The sequence below is a fragment of the Panulirus ornatus genome, chromosome 6 (assembly GCF_036320965.1).
Source record: "Panulirus ornatus isolate Po-2019 chromosome 6, ASM3632096v1, whole genome shotgun sequence".
In the NCBI taxonomy this organism is placed as follows: Eukaryota; Metazoa; Arthropoda; class Malacostraca; order Decapoda; family Palinuridae; genus Panulirus; species Panulirus ornatus.
In genome coordinates this window covers 39,966,926-39,987,043 of record NC_092229.1, presented here as the reverse complement: position 1 = coordinate 39,987,043, position 20,118 = coordinate 39,966,926, and the positions used below count along the sequence as shown (strand labels likewise).

At 41.5% G+C, this 20,118-nt stretch overlaps 1 protein-coding gene across 1 annotated transcript in view; it reads left to right on the top strand.

Annotated features, from left to right (window-relative positions):
• The first annotated feature begins 600 nt into the window (after window positions 1-600).
• Window positions 601-20,118, top strand: part of LOC139749159 (SEC14-like protein 2) — a 95,250-nt gene continuing 75,732 nt past the window's right edge. Inside the window, exon 1 of the mRNA XM_071662811.1 lies at window positions 601-719. The gene's annotated coding sequence lies outside the window, so the exon portion shown is untranslated. The remainder of the gene's footprint in view (window positions 720-20,118) is intronic.

Below are 20,118 nucleotides of genomic sequence, written 5' to 3'. Positions count from 1 at the left end.
TCTCTCTCTCTCTCTCTCTCTCTCTCTCTCTCTCTCTCTCTCTCTCTCTCTCTGCATCTGTCACTCCTCTCTCCACCTTGGTTTTATATCAAGGTCATCCTATAGCCAGTCGAATCTTCTCTGACTCCACTACCCGTCCACTGTCTGCCGTGTCTGTTAACGCATTCATGTGACAACATATCTGAGTGTCTCACTGATGTCAATAATGAATACCAGAAGTTCGAAAGTAGATGAGTTTGTAAGATGTGGATGATAATACCTCTTGTATATAATACTTGTGTTCAAGATCATATACAAACAGTGAAGCCTAATTACCTATAATATACCCACCGTCCAGTAATTACTAGTAAGATAATTCAATCATGTTGTATCTCTTTAGGATTACTATACGATTATTCACTTTGAGGACGGAAACACCAGGAAGTGTGTCCAGTAATACATGTATACATATATCTGTGTGGTGGAGGTGTCGAAGAGTGTAGGGAGGGTGATGCTGCCCAGCGAAGAACGATCAAAAATAATAATCTGTCTTCCAGTAACAGAAGGTTGCCGAGCGAGGGCACACGTGACCGCAAGTAGTTAATTAGAGATCAGTAACAACATAGTTGTAGTGAGCAGGTATAACGTATACGTTCTGTGTTTCCAGTTCCGTGAGCGAGTGGCGGGTGTGCTGCCTGCAGACCAGCAGCACGACCACGACCTTCTACACTGGCTGGTGGGTAAGTGTCCACGGCTCTCACTTGTTCATGTTCAGCTCTTACTCTGTTCATGTTCAGTGTTCATAGCTCTTACTGTGTTCATGTTCAGTGTTCGTAGCTCTTACTGTGTTCATGTTCAGTGTTCATAGCTCTTACTGTGTTCATGTTCAGTGTTCATAGCTCTTACTGTGTTTATGTTCAGTGTTCATAGCTCTTAATGTGTTCATGTTCAGTGTTCATAACTCTCACTTGTTCATGTTCAATGTTCATAAGTCTCACTTGTTCATGTTCAGTGTTCATAACTCTCACTTGTTCATGTTCAATGTTCATAAGTCTCACTTGTTCATGTTCAGTGTTCATAACTCATACTGTGTTCATGTTCAGTGTTCATAGCTCTTACTGTGTTCAGGTTGAGTGTTCATAGCTCTTACTGTGTTCATGTTCAGTGTTTGTAGCTCTCACCTGTTCATGTTCAGTGTTCATACCTCTTACTGTGTTTATGTTGAGTGTTCATAGCTCTTACTGTGTTCATGTTCAGTGTTTATAGCTCTCACTTGTTCATGTTCAGTGTTCATAGCTCTTACTATGTTCATGTTCAGTGTTCATACCTCTTACTGTGTTTATGTTGAGTGTTCATAGCTCTTACTGTGTTCATGTTCAGTGTTTATAGCTCTCACTTGTTCATGTTCAGTGTTCATAGCTCTTACTATGTTCATGTTCAGTGTTCATAGCTCTTACTATGTTCATGTTCAGTGTTCATACCTCTTACTGTGTTTATGTTGAGTGTTCATAGCTCTTACTGTGTTCATGTTCAGTGTTTATAGCTCTCACTTGTTCATGTTCAGTGTTCATAGCTCTTACTATGTTCATGTTCAGTGTTCATACCTCTTACTGTGTTTATGTTGAGTGTTCATAGCTCTTACTGTGTTCATGTTCAGTGTTTATAGCTCTCACTTGTTCATGTTCAGTGTTCATAGCTCTTACTATGTTCATGTTCAGTGTTCATAGCTCTTACTATGTTCATGTTCAGTGTTTATAGCTCTCACTTGTTCATGTTCAGTGTTCATAGCTCTTACTATGTTCATGTTCAGTGTTCACACGACTTACTGTCTTCATGTGTATATGGCACTTAGGGTGTTCATGTTGAGTGGCTACAGCTGAGTATGTCTTATTGAGTGTTCACAGCTCTGAGGTCATTAAAGTTGAGTGGCGTCAGCTCTGAGTTGTTACTGTTTAGTGGCCAGGGCTTTAAGTAAGATAATGTTAAGTAGCCTCGGCTCTGAATGTGGTAAATGGCCAAAGCTTTCACTGTGTTAATGGGTTGGCCACAGCGGTGCGTAAGATAATGTTGTAACCATAACTTTGAGCGTTTGAGTGGCCACAGGTGTGTTTTAATGATGGGTGGCCATAGCTCGAAGTGTGTTACCGTTGAGTGACCACAGCTGTGAGTGTCTTAAAGTTGGATGGCTGTAGTTCTGAGCATATTAATGTTGAGTGACCACAGCTGTGAGTGTCTTAAAGTTAGATGGCTGTAGTTCTGAGCATATTAATGTTGAGTGACCACAGCTGAGTGTACACACAGTAGATATCACCAACTCAACAAAGATTTCGTGAAGGCCATTGAGAACATGCCCATACACTCAGCACCAGGTCCGGCCTCATGGTAGTGTCTTCATAAAGAAATGCAGGTCACCTCTAGCACGAGCACTAAGTATTCTCTTGAGAATATGTCTAGATTCTGGCGTCATTCCCGCGTCTTAAACTGACCCACACCGCCACACTCCACGAAGGTGGAGGCAAAACAGTCTCATAAAGCTATCGACCGATGACATTAACATCGCTCATCATTAAGATCTTGGTAAGAGTTCTGAGAGGCAAGATGACTGAGTTTATGGAAGTGAATACTGTAGGTAAGCCTGGACAAGATGGTTCCAGGGCTCTGGAAAACAAAGAAAATCCCGATTTGATTGACACAGACTTTCTAGAAGCATTGGACACATGTGATCATAGTGTCATAGTGTATAAAATGTAAAAGTTGGGTTTAACAGGAAAATTGGGAGGTAGATATATGACTTTTGAGTAGTAGCTCACAACACGTAAACCACTCCATCTCCAGGGCCACAACGGTAGAAAGCTCTGTCCTCCATGTAACCACTTACACTCCTTCTCTTCTTCATCCTTATATAAGATAAGATGTCTTTATTTTCAAATTGTATACATATGCATGATACAACATGAATTCTTGGGTCTTTATTTTCAAATTGTGTACATGATACAAAATGAATTCTTTATGTCTAAAAGCTCAGTTCAAGGTTAGAAAGTATAAGAAGAATTATGAAATATAAATGATAGAACATCACATAAAAGTGACAGTGACGCAAACACGAACCACATTTTCATATTATCTTTTGCAAATGATACAAGAATAAGTAGGAAAGTCACATCAGTAGATGTGGAAAGGCTAAACGAAATCTTTAACTGAGCATCCGAGAATATGCTTTTCAGTGGAGATAAGGTTCAGCTGCTCCGGTATGGGAAAACGAAGAAATCAAAAACAACATGAAATACTGGACAGACACAGACGGTACCATAAGCCAGTTGGATGATATGAAAGACTTCGGAGTAATAATATCTAACGACATGTTCAGCGAACATAATAAAATAACGGTGGCCTCATGCAGGTCAGGCTGGATCCTGAGAACCTTCAAGACAAGAAATGGAAAAGCAGCGATGATTTTATTCAAAGCACTAATTCTTTCACCCTACGAGGCGGTCAAAACTGCGGATTCAGAAAGTGATCAGACATCTCTCACAGCCTTCATTTATGTGGCGGAGGAACTAAATTACTGGGAACGATTGAAATATCTTAGGCTGTACTCCCAGGAGCACAGACGGGAGAAGTATGTCATGACTTATACCTGGAAAGCCGTAGAAGATATGCTGCTTCCAACATACATTCGGAAATAGTATCCTTACTGGCACGACAGACATGGAAATGTTTGTAAAATCCCACCTCTGAAATCCAGCGGTGCGATATGCACACAAAGAGAGAACACCTTAAACATCCGAGACCCAAGACTCTTCAGCACCTTGCCAGCTACCATCAGCAACAGGATGGAGTGCACGGTAGTGAGGTGTAAGAGGGTATTGGACAAGTATGTACCTCAATTTGTACCAGACCAACTAGGCTTTTGGGGCTGTGTAGGCCTGAGAGCTGCGGCTTCCAACAGTTTGGTCGAGCAAAAACCCAACCCAACAGCCTGGGCCCAGCCTCGGCTGCGGGGCTGAAGATCCCCAAAGACTTCTTCAGGTATTCACCAGGCGCGTTATGTTGAGTGTTCACAGCTCTGATTGTCCTTATGTTGAGTGTTCACAGCTCTGATTGTCCTTATGTTGAGTGGCCACAGCTCTGAGTGTTAATGTTGAGTGGCCCCAGCTCTGAGTGTTAATGTTGAGTGGCCACAGCTCTGAGTGTTAATGTTGAGTGTTCACAGCTCTGAGTGTTAATGTTGAGTGTTCACAGCTCTGAGTGTTAATGTTGAGTGTTCACAGCTCTGAGTGTTAATGTTGAGTGGCCCCAGCTCTGAGTGTTAATGTTGAGTGGCCACAGCTCTGAGTGTTAATGTTGAGTGGCCACAGCTCTGAGTGTTAATGTTGAGTGTTCACAGCTCTGAGTGTTAATGTTGAGTGGCCACAGCTCTGAGTGTTAATGTTGAGTGTTCACAGCTCTGAGTGTTAATGTTGAGTGGCCACAGCTCTGAGTGTTAATGTTGAGTGGCCACAGCTCTGAGTGTTAATGTTGAGTGGCCCCAGCTCTGAGTGTTAATTTTGAGTGGCCCCAGCTCTAAGTGTTAATGTTGAGTGGCCACAGCTCTGAGTGTTAATGTTGAGTGGCCACAGCTCTGAGTGTTAATGTTGAGTGGCCACAGCTCTGAGTGTTAATGTTGAGTGGCCACAGCTCTGAGTGTTAATGTTGAGTGGCCACAGCTCTGAGTGTTAATGTTGAGTGGCCACAGCTCTGAGTGTTAATGTTGAGTGGCCACAGCTCTGAGTGTTAATGTTGAGTGGCCACAGCTCTGAGTTGTGTCAGTGTTCACTGGCCATAGCTCTTGAGTGCGTTAGTGCTTAGTGGCTGCAACTCTAAGTTCACATCACAAAGTGTATTTATGTTTGAGTGGCATCAACTATGAGTATATTCATGTAGAATGGCCACAGCTCTGAATATATCCATGCTGAATGTCCACAGCTCTAAGTGTGTTAATGATTAGTGTTCACAACTTTACATTGATTAATGTTAAGTGGCCACAGCTTTGAGTGTAGCAATTGAAGGATTGTGTATCTAAGCTAAAGTGTGTTGTTGTTTAGCGCATCCGTGTATAAGATGTTCATAGGCTCAAGTGTCACTGGTGGATGTTTGTTTTGTTGTCGAATGTGTAGTGGCGTGATCTTATTGTACCTGAGTGAACACAGGCACTGATAATGTTCACACAAACACACATGTGTGTTAGTGTTGAATGTGCACACACATCAGTGTGATGCTGTTGTGCTGAATGTGTTTCTGCTGAGTCTACTTAGACTTTAATAGGTTCTTCGTGTGTCTAGACAGGTTTTTTTTTTTTTTTCCGCGCATGTGCTGATAAAAATAGACATCGCCTTGAGTGGCTTGTCTTTGATTGTACATATTCTTGACCACGTCATTGTAGAGTGTTCAAAGCCTTGATTATGTTAGAATGCATGATGCTGGAGGTGTTACTGCACGATGTACATATCCCACAGTGTTTCATTAAGGGGAAGGCACCACTGAATGTATCTTTTCTTGTACAAATTGAGCTCAATGGTAGTTTTATTTGTTGAATGTTTACAGTGCAGCTTATGTCATGATTAATTGTACGTAGATCAGCTTTGTTTATCAAAAGTGTAAACGTGTGCTGCTCCAAGTGTGTCGCTGTTAAGTGCTTATAGCTTTAGCTTTAACTGAGTATACCGTTCAGGGTATTTTGTGTTTGTTTAGTACAAACGGTTAAGCATACATCATGTCACTTTTTGTGCGAAACAAATTACTCCACGGCCTAAGGATTTCGAGAAATGTCCAATGGTCTGGCTTGACATTGGTAGTCATGCCTTTATGGTTTTGTAATATATCGATTACTAGGAACATGTCCCGTTATTTGCCATTTCAAAATTCTGTAAAATTAGATATAAAGTGGGGCTTCCATAGTTACTAGGAAACATGTCTAACCTTCACGTTTACCAAGCCAACCCAGACAACACGAGTCGTATTGATCATTTCGAATTCAGTGGATCCACTCGGGAAGGTACTTTTTTTTTTTTCAGCGTGTGTACATATTCACATAGTTTGAGTACATACAAGCCTGAGTGTGTTACTGACTGTAATGTACTAAGTTAGATCCTTGTTTGACCGAGAGATCAGTTCAAGAATGCGTGAGTTATCAGATTAAATATACATTAGAAAAAGACGCATCTGGTCCTTTGAAAAAGTTGGTGAGGCAGATTAGACAAGTGAGTCAGATGAGACTGATGGTGACTAACAATGAGCCTTGACCTTGCAATATCTATTTGCAGTACTCAGATGTCGGAGCAGCTGAACTACATGTATTATTGATAGGTGTGGGTCTTGTATAAATATTCATGTATTGTAGCTGTGCATGTACTCAAGAACAAGAGACATCCTCACCAACAGAGCAGTATCACAGAAGGTTCTGTGGAATCTCTATAAGGAAACTAATTACTTTCGTACCTTTGACAGGAAGTTAAGGTCCGAAAAGTGACAAATATGGCTTAATAAAGAATATCAAAAAGTGGAAAAAAAAACCCCGAAGAATGTATGGATGCTCTGTGGAGGATGTGTGGGCAGGGCAACAGCTAGTTAGCATAAAATGGATATGAAAGAGCTAAAAATCAGTTTAACAACTGGAGTGACACATGGAGGAAGGAACTGAGAAATTTTGAAAAAGAAAAAATAACTTACAAAACAAATGAAAATAATATGATGTTGCGCTCAGACAGCAGGTGTTGTGAACTGTCAGTTGAAGACCACATAATGAGACGGAGTGATTCAGAATGAAGAGGTGTTGATGAAGACTGGTAACTATGTGAGGAAGTAAGCTTGAAAATGCATCTGCATAAGTGGACTCTGTAACCTCAGCCTGAGCGAGCTAGAAGGTGCCGTGGGAAACCCTGACAGTGTTAGATAAGACATAACTAGGCTGTTGAAGGCATGTGACCCGTGTAGATTACTTAGACCTCATGTAGTTTCTCCAGATATACTCCAAGGTGTCCAGAAACACTTTATGTCCAGAAGCAGTTAATGTTCAGAAACACTCTATGTTCAGAAACACTATGTTCAGAAACACTTAATGTTCAGGAACAATGTTCACAAACATTTTATGTCCAGAAACACTTTATGTCCACAAACTCTTTATGTCCAGAAACACTTAATGTCCAGAGACACTTTATGTCCAGAAACTCTTTATGTCCAGAAACACTTAATGTCCTGAAACACTATTTATCCAGAAATACTTTATGTCCAGAAACACTTTATGTCCAGAAAAACTAAATGTTCCAGAAACATTTAATGTCCAGAAACACTTTATGTCCAGAAGCACTTTATGTTCTGAAACACTGTCCAGAAACACCTAATGTCCAGAAACATTTAATGTCCAGAAAGACTATGTCCAGAAGCTCTTTATGTCCAGAAACACTCACTGTCCAGAAACACTGTCCAGAAACATTTTATGTCCAGAAACACTTAATGTCCAGAAACATTTAATGTCCAAAAACATTTTATGTCCAGAAAAACTTTATATCCAGAAACTTTTAATATCCAGAAACATTTAATGTCCAGAAACACTTTATGTCCAGAAGCACTTTATGTCCAGAAACACTATGTCCAGAAACATTTTATGTCCAAAAACTTTATTTGCAGAAACACTTGATGTCCAGAAATTCTATGTCCAGAAACAATGTCCAGAAATATTTTATGTCCAGAAAAACTTTATGTCCAGAAACACTTAATGTCTAGAAACATTCAATATCCAGAAACACTTTATGTCCAGAAACGCTATCTCCAGAAACACTCTATGTCCAGAAACACTATGTCCGGAAATATTTTTTTTCCGGAAGCACTGAATGTCCAGAAACATTTTATTTCCAGAAACACTTAAAGTCCAGAAACTCTTTATGCCCAGAAACACTTTATGTCCAGAAAAACTACGTCCAGAAACTTTTAATGTCCAGAAGCACTATGTCTAGGAGCACTATGTCCAGAAACACTTTATGTCCGGAAACACTTAATGTCTAGAAACGCTTTATGTCCAGATACATCTTATGTTCAGAACACTATGTCCAGAGCCACTTTCTGTCCAAAAACTTTTAATGCCCTGAAACTCTATATCCAGAAACATTTAATGTCCAGAAATACTTTATGTCCAGAAGCGCTTAATTTCCAGAAGCACTTAACGTCCAGAAACACTTTATGTCCAGAAACATTTAATGTCCTGAAATACTTTATGTCCAGAAGCATTTAATGTCCAGAAACACTTTATGTCCAGAAACACTTGATATCTAGAAACACTTTATGTCCAGAAAAACTGTCTAGAAACACTTAATGCTCAGAAACACTTTATGTCCACAAACATTTGATGTCCAGAAACACTATACGTCCAGAAACACTTGATGTCCAAAAACACTACGTCCAGAAACGCTTTATGCCTAGAAACACTTTATGTCCAGAAACACTTTGTGTTTAGAAACACTATGTCCAGAAGCAATTTAAAGGCCATTTTGAATAATATAAGAAACTGAGATAAGGGACTAGTGCCATGTAATGTAAGAACACAAATGTAATGCCTATTTTAGGGGGAGAGATTGTGGAAATGCACTGAAGTAGAGACCAATCAGCCCTTTGATGATCATAGTTTGTTAAAACAACGGTAAGATTTGAACCTCCGTGGTGTATCAGATAGCGTTCCTAACCACGACATATTCACTGGACGCCCGGGATCGAACGCGTAGGTTCAAATTCTTGTTTCGCCAGTTGGTCTTCACTCAACCTAGCTGTTCATCCTCCCTTAGAAGTTGTTCAATAAAATGGGTACCTGGCTCAGGCATATATATATATATATATATATATATATATATATATATATATATATATATATATATATATATATATATTTCTTTCGTCTGTTTCCTTGCGCTACCTCGCAAACGCGGGAGACAGCGGAAAAAAAAAAAATATATGTATATATATATATATATATATATATATATATATATATATTTTTTTTTTTTGCAAGGTAGCGCAAGGAAACAGACGAAAGAAATGGCCCAACCCACCCCCATACACATGTATATACATACGTCCACACACGCAAATATACATACCTACACAGCTTTCCATGGTTTACCCCAGACGCTTCACAAGCCCTGATTCAATCCATTGACTGCACGTCAACCCCGGTATACCACATCGATCCAATTCACTCTATTCCTTGCCCTCCTTTCACCCTCCTGCATGTTCAGGCCCCGATCACACAAAATCTTTTTCACTCCATCTTTCCACCTCCAATTTGGTCTCCCACTTCTCCTCGTTCCCTCCACCTCCGACACATATATCCTCTCGGTCAATCTTTCCTCACTCATTCTCTCCATATGCCCAAACCATTTCAAAACACCCTCTTCTGTTCTCTCAACCACGCTCTTTTTATTTTCACACATCTCTCTTACCCTTACGTTACTTACTCGATCAAACCACCTCACACCACACATTGTCCTCAAACATCTCATTTCCAGCACATCCATCCTCCTGCGCACAACTCTATCCATAGCCCACGCCTCGCAACCATACAACATTGTTGGAACCACTATTCCTTCAAACATACCCATTTTTGCTTTCCGAGATAATGTTCTCGACTTCCACACATTCTTCAAGGCTCCCAGAATTTTCGCCCCCTCCCCCACCCTATGATCCACTTCCGCTTCCATGGTTCCATCCGCTGCCAGATCCACTCCCAGATATCTAAAACACTTTACTTCCTCCAGTTTTTCTCCATTCAAACTTACCTTCCAATTGACTTGACCCTCAACCCTACTGTACCTAATTACCTTGCTCTTGTTCACATTTACTCTTAACTTTCTTCTTTCACACACTTTACCAAACTCAGTCACCAGCTTCTGCAGTTTCTCACATGAATCAGCCACCAGCGCTGTATCATCAGCGAACAACAACTGACTCACTTCCCAAGAAGAAATATACATATATATATATATATATTTCTTTTTTTTTTTCATACTATTCGCCATTTCCCGTGTTAGCGAGGTAGCGTTAAGAGCAGAGGACTGGGCCTTAGAGGGAATATCCTCACTTGGCCCCCTTCTCTGTTCTTTCTTTTGGAAAATTAAAAAAAACGAGAGGGGAGGATTTCCAGCCACCCGCTCCCTCCCCTTTTAGTCGCCTTCTACGACACGCAGGGAATACGTGGGAAGTATTCTTTCTCCCCTATCCCCAGGGATGTATATATATATATATATATATATATATATATATATATATATATATATATATATATATATATATATATATATATATATATATTGTTGACTGGTTGGTAAGGTTATTTAATGTATGTATGACTCATGGTGAGGTGCCTGAGGATTGGCGGAATGCGTGCATAGTGCCATTGTACAAAGGCAAAGGGGATAAGAGTGAGTGCTCAAATTACAGAGGTATAAGTTTGTTGAGTATTCCTGGTAAATTATATGGGAGGGTATTGATTGAGAGGGTGAAGGCATGTACAGAGCATCAGATTGGGGAAGAGCAGTGTGGTTTCAGAAGTGGTAGAGGATGTGTGGATCAGGTGTTTGCTTTGAAGAATGTATGTGAGAAATACTTAGAAAAACAAATGGATTTGTATGTAGCATTTATGGATCTGGAGAAGGCATATGATAGAGTTGATAGAGATGCTCTGTGGAAGGTATTAAGAATATATGGTGTGGGAGGAAAGTTGTTAGAAGCAGTGAAAAGGTTTTATCGAGGATGTAAGGCATGTGTACGTGTAGGAAGAGAGGAAAGTGATTGGTTTTCAGTGAATGTAGGTTTGCGGCAGGGATGTGTGATGTCTCCATGGTTGTTTAATTTGTTTATGGATGGGGTTGTTAGGGAGGTAAATGCAAGAGTTTTGGAAAGAGGGGCAAGTATGAAGTCTGTTGGGGATGAGAGAGCTTGGGAAGTGAGTCAGTTGTTGTTCGCTGATGATACAGCGCTGGTGGCTGATTCATGTGAGAAACTGCAGAAGCTGGTGACTGAGTTTGGTAAAGTGTGTGGAAGAAGAAAGTTAAGAGTAAATGTGAATAAGAGCAAGGTTATTAGGTACAGTAGGGTTGAGGGTCAAGTCAATTGGGAGGTGAGTTTGAATGGAGAAAAACTGGAGGAAGTGAAGTGTTTTAGATATCTGGGAGTGGATCTGGCAGCGGATGGAACCATGGAAGCGGAAGTGGATCATAGGGTGGGGGAGGGGGCGAAAATTCTGGGGGCCTTGAAGAATGTGTGGAAGTCGAGAACATTATCTCGGAAAGCAAAAATGGGTATGTTTGAAGGAATAGTGGTTCCAACAATGTTGTATGGTTGCGAGGCGTGGGCTATGGATAGAGTTGTGCGCAGGAGGATGGATGTGCTGGAAATGAGATGTTTGAGGACAATGTGTGGTGTGAGGTGGTTTGATCGAGTGAGTAACGTAAGGGTAAGAGAGATGTGTGGAAATAAAAAGAGCGTGGTTGAGAGAGCAGAAGAGGGTGTTTTGAAATGGTTTGGGCACATGGAGAGAATGAGTGAGGAAAGATTGACCAAGAGGATATATGTGTCGGAGGTGGAGGGAACGAGGAGAAGAGGGAGACCAAATTGGAGGTGGAAAGATGGAGTGAAAAAGATTTTGTGTTATCGGGGCCTGAACATGCAGGAGGGTGAAAGGAGGGCAAGGAATAGAGTGAATTGGAGCGATGTGGTATACCGGGGTTGACGTGCTGTCAGTGGATTGAATCAAGGCATGTGAAGCGTCTGGGGTAAACCATGGAAAGCTGTGTAGGTATGTATATTTGCGTGTGTGGACGTATGTATATACATGTGTATGGGGGGGGGGCCATTTCTTTCGTCTGTTTCCTTGCGCTACCTCGCAAACGCGGGAGACAGCGACAAAGTATAATAAATAAATAAAATATATATATATATATATATAATATATATATATATATATATATATATATATATATATATATATATATGTATAAGAGAGACTTTTGAATGTTAAGATGCTGAGAGGTGCAACTGGAGGGATGTCTGATCATTATCTTGTGGAGGCGAAGGTGAAGACTTGTAGAGGTTTTCAGAAAAGAAGAGAGAATGTTGAGGTGAAGAGTGGTGAGAGTAAGTGAGCTTGGGAAGGAGACTTGTGTGAGGAAGTACCAGGAGAAACTGAGTACAGAATAATAAAAGGTGAGAGCAAAGGACGTAAGGGGAGTGGGGGAGGAATGGGATGTATTTAGGGAAGCAGTGATGGCTTGCGCAAAAGATGCTTGTGGCATGAGAAGCGTGGAAGGTGGGCAGATTAGAAAGGGTAGTGAGTCGTGGGATGAAGAAGCAAGATAATTAGTGAAAGAGAAGAGAGAGGCATTTGGACGATTTTTGCAGGGAAATAGTGCAAATGACATGAAGATGTATAAAAGAATGAGGCAAGAGGTCAAGAGAAAGGTGCAATCGGTGAAAAAGAGGGCAAATGAGGGTTAAGGTGAGAGACTATCATCAAATTTTAGGGAGAATAAAAAGATGTTTTGGAAGGAGGTAAATAAAGTGCGGAAGACAAGAGAACAAATGGGAACATCGGTGAAGGGCCAAACGGGGAGGTGATAACAAGTAGTGGTGATGTGAAAAGGAGATGGAGTTAGTATTTTGAAGGTTTGTTGAATGTGTTTGATGATAGAGTGGCAGATATAGGGTGTTTTGGTCGAGGTGGTGTGCGAAGTGACAGGGTTAGGGAGAATGATTTGGTAAACAGAGAAGAGGTAGTAAAAGGTTTGCGGAAGATGAAAGCCGGCAAGACAGCGGGTTTGGATGGTATTGCAACGGAATTTATATAAAAAAGGGGGTGACTGTATTGTTGACTGGTTGTTAAGGTTATTTAATGCATGTATGACTCATGTCAGGTGCCTGAGGAATGGCGGAATGCTTGCATAGTGACATTCCACAAAGGCAAAGGGGATAAAGGTGAGTGCTCAAATTACAGAGGTTTCTGTGAGTATTTCTGGGAAATTCTATGGAAGGGTATTGATTGAGAAGGTGAAGGCATGTACAGAGCATCAGAATGGGAAGAGCAGTGTAGTTTCAGAAGTGGTAGAGGATGTGTGGATCAGGTGTTTGCTTTGAAGAATGTATGTGAGAAATACTTAGAAAAGCAAATGGATTTGTATGTACCATTTATGGATCTGGAGTTTTTATCGAGGATGTAAGGCATGTGTACGAATGGGAAGAGAGGAAAGTGACTGCTCTTAGAGAATGTCGCGTTTGTGGCAGGGATGCGTGATGTCTCCATGGTTGTTTAATTTGTTTATGGATGGGGTTGTTATGGAGGTGAATGCAAGAGTTTTGGAAAGAGGGGCAAGTATGCGGTCTGTTATTAATGAGAGAGCTTGGGAAGTGAGTCAGTTGTTCGCTGATGATACAGCGCTGGTGGCTGATTCGTGTGAGAAACTGCAGAAGCTGGTGACTGAATTTGGTGGGGTGTGTGAAAGAAGAAAGCTGAGAGTAAATGTGAATAAGAGCAGGGTTATTAGGTACAGTAGGGTTGAGGGACAAGTCAATTGGGAGGTAAGTTTGAATGGAGAAAAACTGAGGAAGTGAAGCGTTTTAGATATCTGTGAGTGGATTGGCAGTGGATGGAACCATGGAAGCGGAAGTGAGTCACAGGGTGGGGGAGGGGGCGAAAGTTGTGGGAGCGTTGAAAAATGTGTAGAAGGCGAGAACGTAATCTCGGAAAGCAAAAATGGGTATGTTTGAAAGAATAGTGATTCCAACAATGTTATTTGGCTGCGAGGCGTGGGCTCTAGATAGAGTTGTGCAGAGGAGGGTGGATGTGTTGAAAATGAGATCTTTGAGGACAATATGTGGTGTGAGGTGGTTTGATCGAGTAAGTAATGAAAGGGTAAGATTTTTCTTGCGCTACCTCGCAAACGCGGGAGACAGCGACAAAAAAATAATAAATCTATTATTATTATTATATATATATATATATATATATATATTTTTTTTTTTTTTGCAAGGTAGCGCAAGGAAACAGACGAAAGAAATGGCCCAACCCACCCCCATACACATGTATATACATACGTCCACACACGCAAATATACATACCTACACAGCTTTCCATGGTTTACCCCAGACGCTTCACAAGCCTTGATTCAATCCATGACTGCACGTCAACCCCGGTATACCACATCGATCCAATTCACTCTATTCCTTGCCCTCCTTTCACCCTCCTGCATGTTCAGGCCCCGATCACACAAAATCTTTTTCACTCCATCTTTCCACCTCCAATTTGGTCTCCCACTTCTCCTCGTTCCCTCCACCTCCGACACATATATCCTCTCGGTCAATCTTTCCTCACTCATTCTCTCCATATGCCCAAACCATTTCAAAACACCCTCTTCTGTTCTCTCAACCACGCTCTTTTTATTTTCACACATCTCTCTTACCCTTACGTTACTTACTCGATCAAACCACCTCACACCACACATTGTCCTCAAACATCTCATTTCCAGCACATCCATCCTCCTGCGCACAACTCTATCCATAGCCCACGCCTCGCAACCATACAACATTGTTGGAACCACTATTCCTTCAAACATACCCATTTTTGCTTTCCGAGATAATGTTCTCGACTTCCACACATTCTTCAAGGCTCCCAGAATTTTCGCCCCCTCCCCCACCCTATGATCCACTTCCGCTTCCATGGTTCCATCCGCTGCCAGATCCACTCCCAGATATCTAAAACACTTTACTTCCTCCAGTTTTTCTCCATTCAAACTTACCTTCCAATTGACTTGACCCTCAACCCTACTGTACCTAATTACCTTGCTCTTGTTCACATTTACTCTTAACTTTCTTCTTTCACACACTTTACCAAACTCAGTCACCAGCTTCTGCAGTTTCTCACATGAATCAGCCACCAGCGCTGTATCATCAGCGAACAACAACTGACTCACTTCCCAAGAAGAAATATACATATATATATATATATATTTCTTTTTTTTTTTTCATACTATTCGCCATTTCCCGTGTTAGCGAGGTAGCGTTAAGAGCAGAGGACTGGGCCTTAGAGGGAATATCCTCACTTGGCCCCCTTCTCTGTTCTTTCTTTTGGAAAATTAAAAAAAAACGAGAGGGGAGGATTTCCAGCCACCCGCTCCCTCCCCTTTTAGTCGCCTTCTACGACACGCAGGGAATACGTGGGAAGTATTCTTTCTCCCCTATCCCCAGGGATGATGTATATATATGTATATATGTATATATGTATATATATATATATATATATATATATATATATATATATATATATATATATATTGTTGACTGGTTGGTAAGGTTATTTAATGTATGTATGACTCATGGTGAGGTGCCTGAGGATTGGCGGAATGCGTGCATAGTGCCATTGTACAAAGGCAAAGGGGATAAGAGTGAGTGCTCAAATTACAGAGGTATAAGTTTGTTGAGTATTCCTGGTAAATTATATGGGAGGGTATTGATTGAGAGGGTGAAGGCATGTACAGAGCATCAGATTGGGGAAGAGCAGTGTGGTTTCAGAAGTGGTAGAGGATGTGTGGATCAGGTGTTTGCTTTGAAGAATGTATGTGAGAAATACTTAGAAAAACAAATGGATTTGTATGTAGCATTTATGGATCTGGAGAAGGCATATGATAGAGTTGATAGAGATGCTCTGTGGAAGGTATTAAGAATATATGGTGTGGGAGGAAAGTTGTTAGAAGCAGTGAAAAGGTTTTATCGAGGATGTAAGGCATGTGTACGTGTAGGAAGAGAGGAAAGTGATTGGTTTTCAGTGAATGTAGGTTTGCGGCAGGGATGTGTGATGTCTCCATGGTTGTTTAATTTGTTTATGGATGGGGTTGTTAGGGAGGTAAATGCAAGAGTTTTGGAAAGAGGGGCAAGTATGAAGTCTGTTGGGGATGAGAGAGCTTGGGAAGTGAGTCAGTTGTTGTTCGCTGATGATACAGCGCTGGTGGCTGATTCATGTGAGAAACTGCAGAAGCTGGTGACTGAGTTTGGTAAAGTGTGTGGAAGAAGAAAGTTAAGAGTAAATGTGAATAAGAGCAAGGTTATTAGGTACAGTAGGGTTGAGGGTCAAGTCAATTGGGAGGTGAGTTTGAATGGAGAAAAACTGGAGGAAGTGAAGTGTTTTAGATATCTGGGAGTGGATCTGGCAGCGGATGGAACCATGGAAGCGGAAGTGGATCATAGGGTGGGGGAGGGGGCGAAAATTCTGGGGGCCTTGAAGAATGTGTGGAAGTCGAGAACATTATCTCGGAAAGCAAAAATGGGTATGTTTGAAGGAATAGTGGTTCCAACAATGTTGTATGGTTGCGAGGCGTGGGCTATGGATAGAGTTGTGCGCAGGAGGATGGATGTGCTGGAAATGAGATGTTTGAGGACAATGTGTGGTGTGAGGTGGTTTGATCGAGTGAGTAACGTAAGGGTAAGAGAGATGTGTGGAAATAAAAAGAGCGTGGTTGAGAGAGCAGAAGAGGGTGTTTTGAAATGGTTTGGGCACATGGAGAGAATGAGTGAGGAAAGATTGACCAAGAGGATATATGTGTCGGAGGTGGAGGGAACGAGGAGAAGAGGGAGACCAAATTGGAGGTGGAAAGATGGAGTGAAAAAGATTTTGTGTTATCGGGGCCTGAACATGCAGGAGGGTGAAAGGAGGGCAAGGAATAGAGTGAATTGGAGCGATGTGGTATACCGGGGTTGACGTGCTGTCAGTGGATTGAATCAAGGCATGTGAAGCGTCTGGGGTAAACCATGGAAAGCTGTGTAGGTATGTATATTTGCGTGTGTGGACGTATGTATATACATGTGTATGGGGGGGGGGCCATTTCTTTCGTCTGTTTCCTTGCGCTACCTCGCAAACGCGGGAGACAGCGACAAAGTATAATAAATAAATAAAATATATATATATATATATATATATATATATATATATATATATATATATATATATATATATATATATATATATATGTATAAGAGAGACTTTTGAATGTTAAGATGCTGAGAGGTGCAACTGGAGGGATGTCTGATCATTATCTTGTGGAGGCGAAGGTGAAGACTTGTAGAGGTTTTCAGAAAAGAAGAGAGAATGTTGAGGTGAAGAGTGGTGAGAGTAAGTGAGCTTGGGAAGGAGACTTGTGTGAGGAAGTACCAGGAGAAACTGAGTACAGAATAATAAAAGGTGAGAGCAAAGGACGTAAGGGGAGTGGGGGAGGAATGGGATGTATTTAGGGAAGCAGTGATGGCTTGCGCAAAAGATGCTTGTGGCATGAGAAGCGTGGAAGGTGGGCAGATTAGAAAGGGTAGTGAGTCGTGGGATGAAGAAGCAAGATAATTAGTGAAAGAGAAGAGAGAGGCATTTGGACGATTTTTGCAGGGAAATAGTGCAAATGACATGAAGATGTATAAAAGAATGAGGCAAGAGGTCAAGAGAAAGGTGCAATCGGTGAAAAAGAGGGCAAATGAGGGTTAAGGTGAGAGACTATCATCAAATTTTAGGGAGAATAAAAAGATGTTTTGGAAGGAGGTAAATAAAGTGCGGAAGACAAGAGAACAAATGGGAACATCGGTGAAGGGCCAAACGGGGAGGTGATAACAAGTAGTGGTGATGTGAAAAGGAGATGGAGTTAGTATTTTGAAGGTTTGTTGAATGTGTTTGATGATAGAGTGGCAGATATAGGGTGTTTTGGTCGAGGTGGTGTGCGAAGTGACAGGGTTAGGGAGAATGATTTGGTAAACAGAGAAGAGGTAGTAAAAGGTTTGCGGAAGATGAAAGCCGGCAAGACAGCGGGTTTGGATGGTATTGCAACGGAATTTATATAAAAAAAGGGGGTGACTGTATTGTTGACTGGTTGTTAAGGTTATTTAATGCATGTATGACTCATGGTCAGGTGCCTGAGGAATGGCGGAATGCTTGCATAGTGACATTCCACAAAGGCAAAGGGGATAAAGGTGAGTGCTCAAATTACAGAGGTTTCTGTGAGTATTTCTGGGAAATTCTATGGAAGGGTATTGATTGAGAAGGTGAAGGCATGTACAGAGCATCAGAATGGGAAGAGCAGTGTAGTTTCAGAAGTGGTAGAGGATGTGTGGATCAGGTGTTTGCTTTGAAGAATGTATGTGAGAAATACTTAGAAAAGCAAATGGATTTGTATGTACCATTTATGGATCTGGAGTTTTTATCGAGGATGTAAGGCATGTGTACGAATGGGAAGAGAGGAAAGTGACTGGCTCTTAGAGAATGTCGCGTTTGTGGCAGGGATGCGTGATGTCTCCATGGTTGTTTAATTTGTTTATGGATGGGGTTGTTATGGAGGTGAATGCAAGAGTTTTGGAAAGAGGGGCAAGTATGCGGTCTGTTATTAATGAGAGAGCTTGGGAAGTGAGTCAGTTGTTCGCTGATGATACAGCGCTGGTGGCTGATTCGTGTGAGAAACTGCAGAAGCTGGTGACTGAATTTGGTGGGGTGTGTGAAAGAAGAAAGCTGAGAGTAAATGTGAATAAGAGCAGGGTTATTAGGTACAGTAGGGTTGAGGGACAAGTCAATTGGGAGGTAAGTTTGAATGGAGAAAAACTGGAGGAAGTGAAGCGTTTTAGATATCTGTGAGTGGATTTGGCAGTGGATGGAACCATGGAAGCGGAAGTGAGTCACAGGGTGGGGGAGGGGGCGAAAGTTGTGGGAGCGTTGAAAAATGTGTAGAAGGCGAGAACGTTATCTCGGAAAGCAAAAATGGGTATGTTTGAAAGAATAGTGATTCCAACAATGTTATTTGGCTGCGAGGCGTGGGCTCTAGATAGAGTTGTGCAGAGGAGGGTGGATGTGTTGAAAATGAGATCTTTGAGGACAATATGTGGTGTGAGGTGGTTTGATCGAGTAAGTAATGAAAGGGTAAGAGAGATGTGTGGTAATAAGAAGAGAGTGGTTGAGAGAGAAGAAGAGGGTGTTTTGAAATGGTTTGATCACATTGAGAGAATGAGGGAGGAAAGATTGACAAAGACGATATATGTGTCAGAGGTGTAGGGAACGAGGAGAAGTGGGAGACCAAATTGGAGGTGGAAAGAGGAGTGAAAAAGATTTTGAGTGATCGGGGCCTGAACATGCAGGAGGGTGAAAGGCGTGCAAGGAATAGAGTGAATACGAACGATATGGTATACCGGGGTCGACGGGCTGTCAATGGATTGAACCAGGGCATGTGAAGCGTCTAGGGTAAGCCATGGAAAGCCATGGCCTGGATGTGGAAAGGGAGCTGTGGTTTCGGTGCATTATACATGACAGCTTAAGAGTGAGTGTGAATGAATGTGGTCTTTGTTGTCTTTCCTAGTGGTACCTCGCTCACATGCGGGGGGGAGGGGGTTGTCATTTCATGTGTGGCGGTGTGGCGACGGAAATGAATGAGGGCAGACGGTATGAATTATGTACATGTGTATATATGTATATGTCTGTGTGCGTTTATATGTTTACGTTGAGATGTATAGGTATGTATATGTGCGTGTGTGGACGTGTATGTATATACATGTGTATGTGAGTGGTTTGGGCCATTCTTTCGTCTGTTTTCTTGCGCTACCTCGCTAATGCGGGAGACAGCGACAAAGTATAAGATAATAAATCTATCTATCTATCTATCTATCTATATATATATATATATATATATTTTTTTTTGCTTTGTCGCTGTCTCCCTCGTTTGCGAGGTAGCGCAAGGAAACAGACGAAAGAAATGGCCCAACCCACCCCCATACACATGTATATACATACGTCCACACACGCAAATATACATACCTACACAGCTTTCCATGGTTTACCCCAGACGCTTCACATGCCTTGATTCAATCCACTGACAGCACGTCAACCCCGGTATACCACATCGCTCCAATTCACTCTATTCCTTGCCCTCCTTTCACCCTCCTGCATGTTCAGGCCCCGATCACACAAAATCTTTTTCACTCCATCTTTCCACCTCCAATTTGGTCTCCCTCTTCTCCTCGTTCCCTCCCCCTCCGACACATATATCCTCTTGGTCAAATATATATATATATATATATATATATATATATATATATATATATATATATATA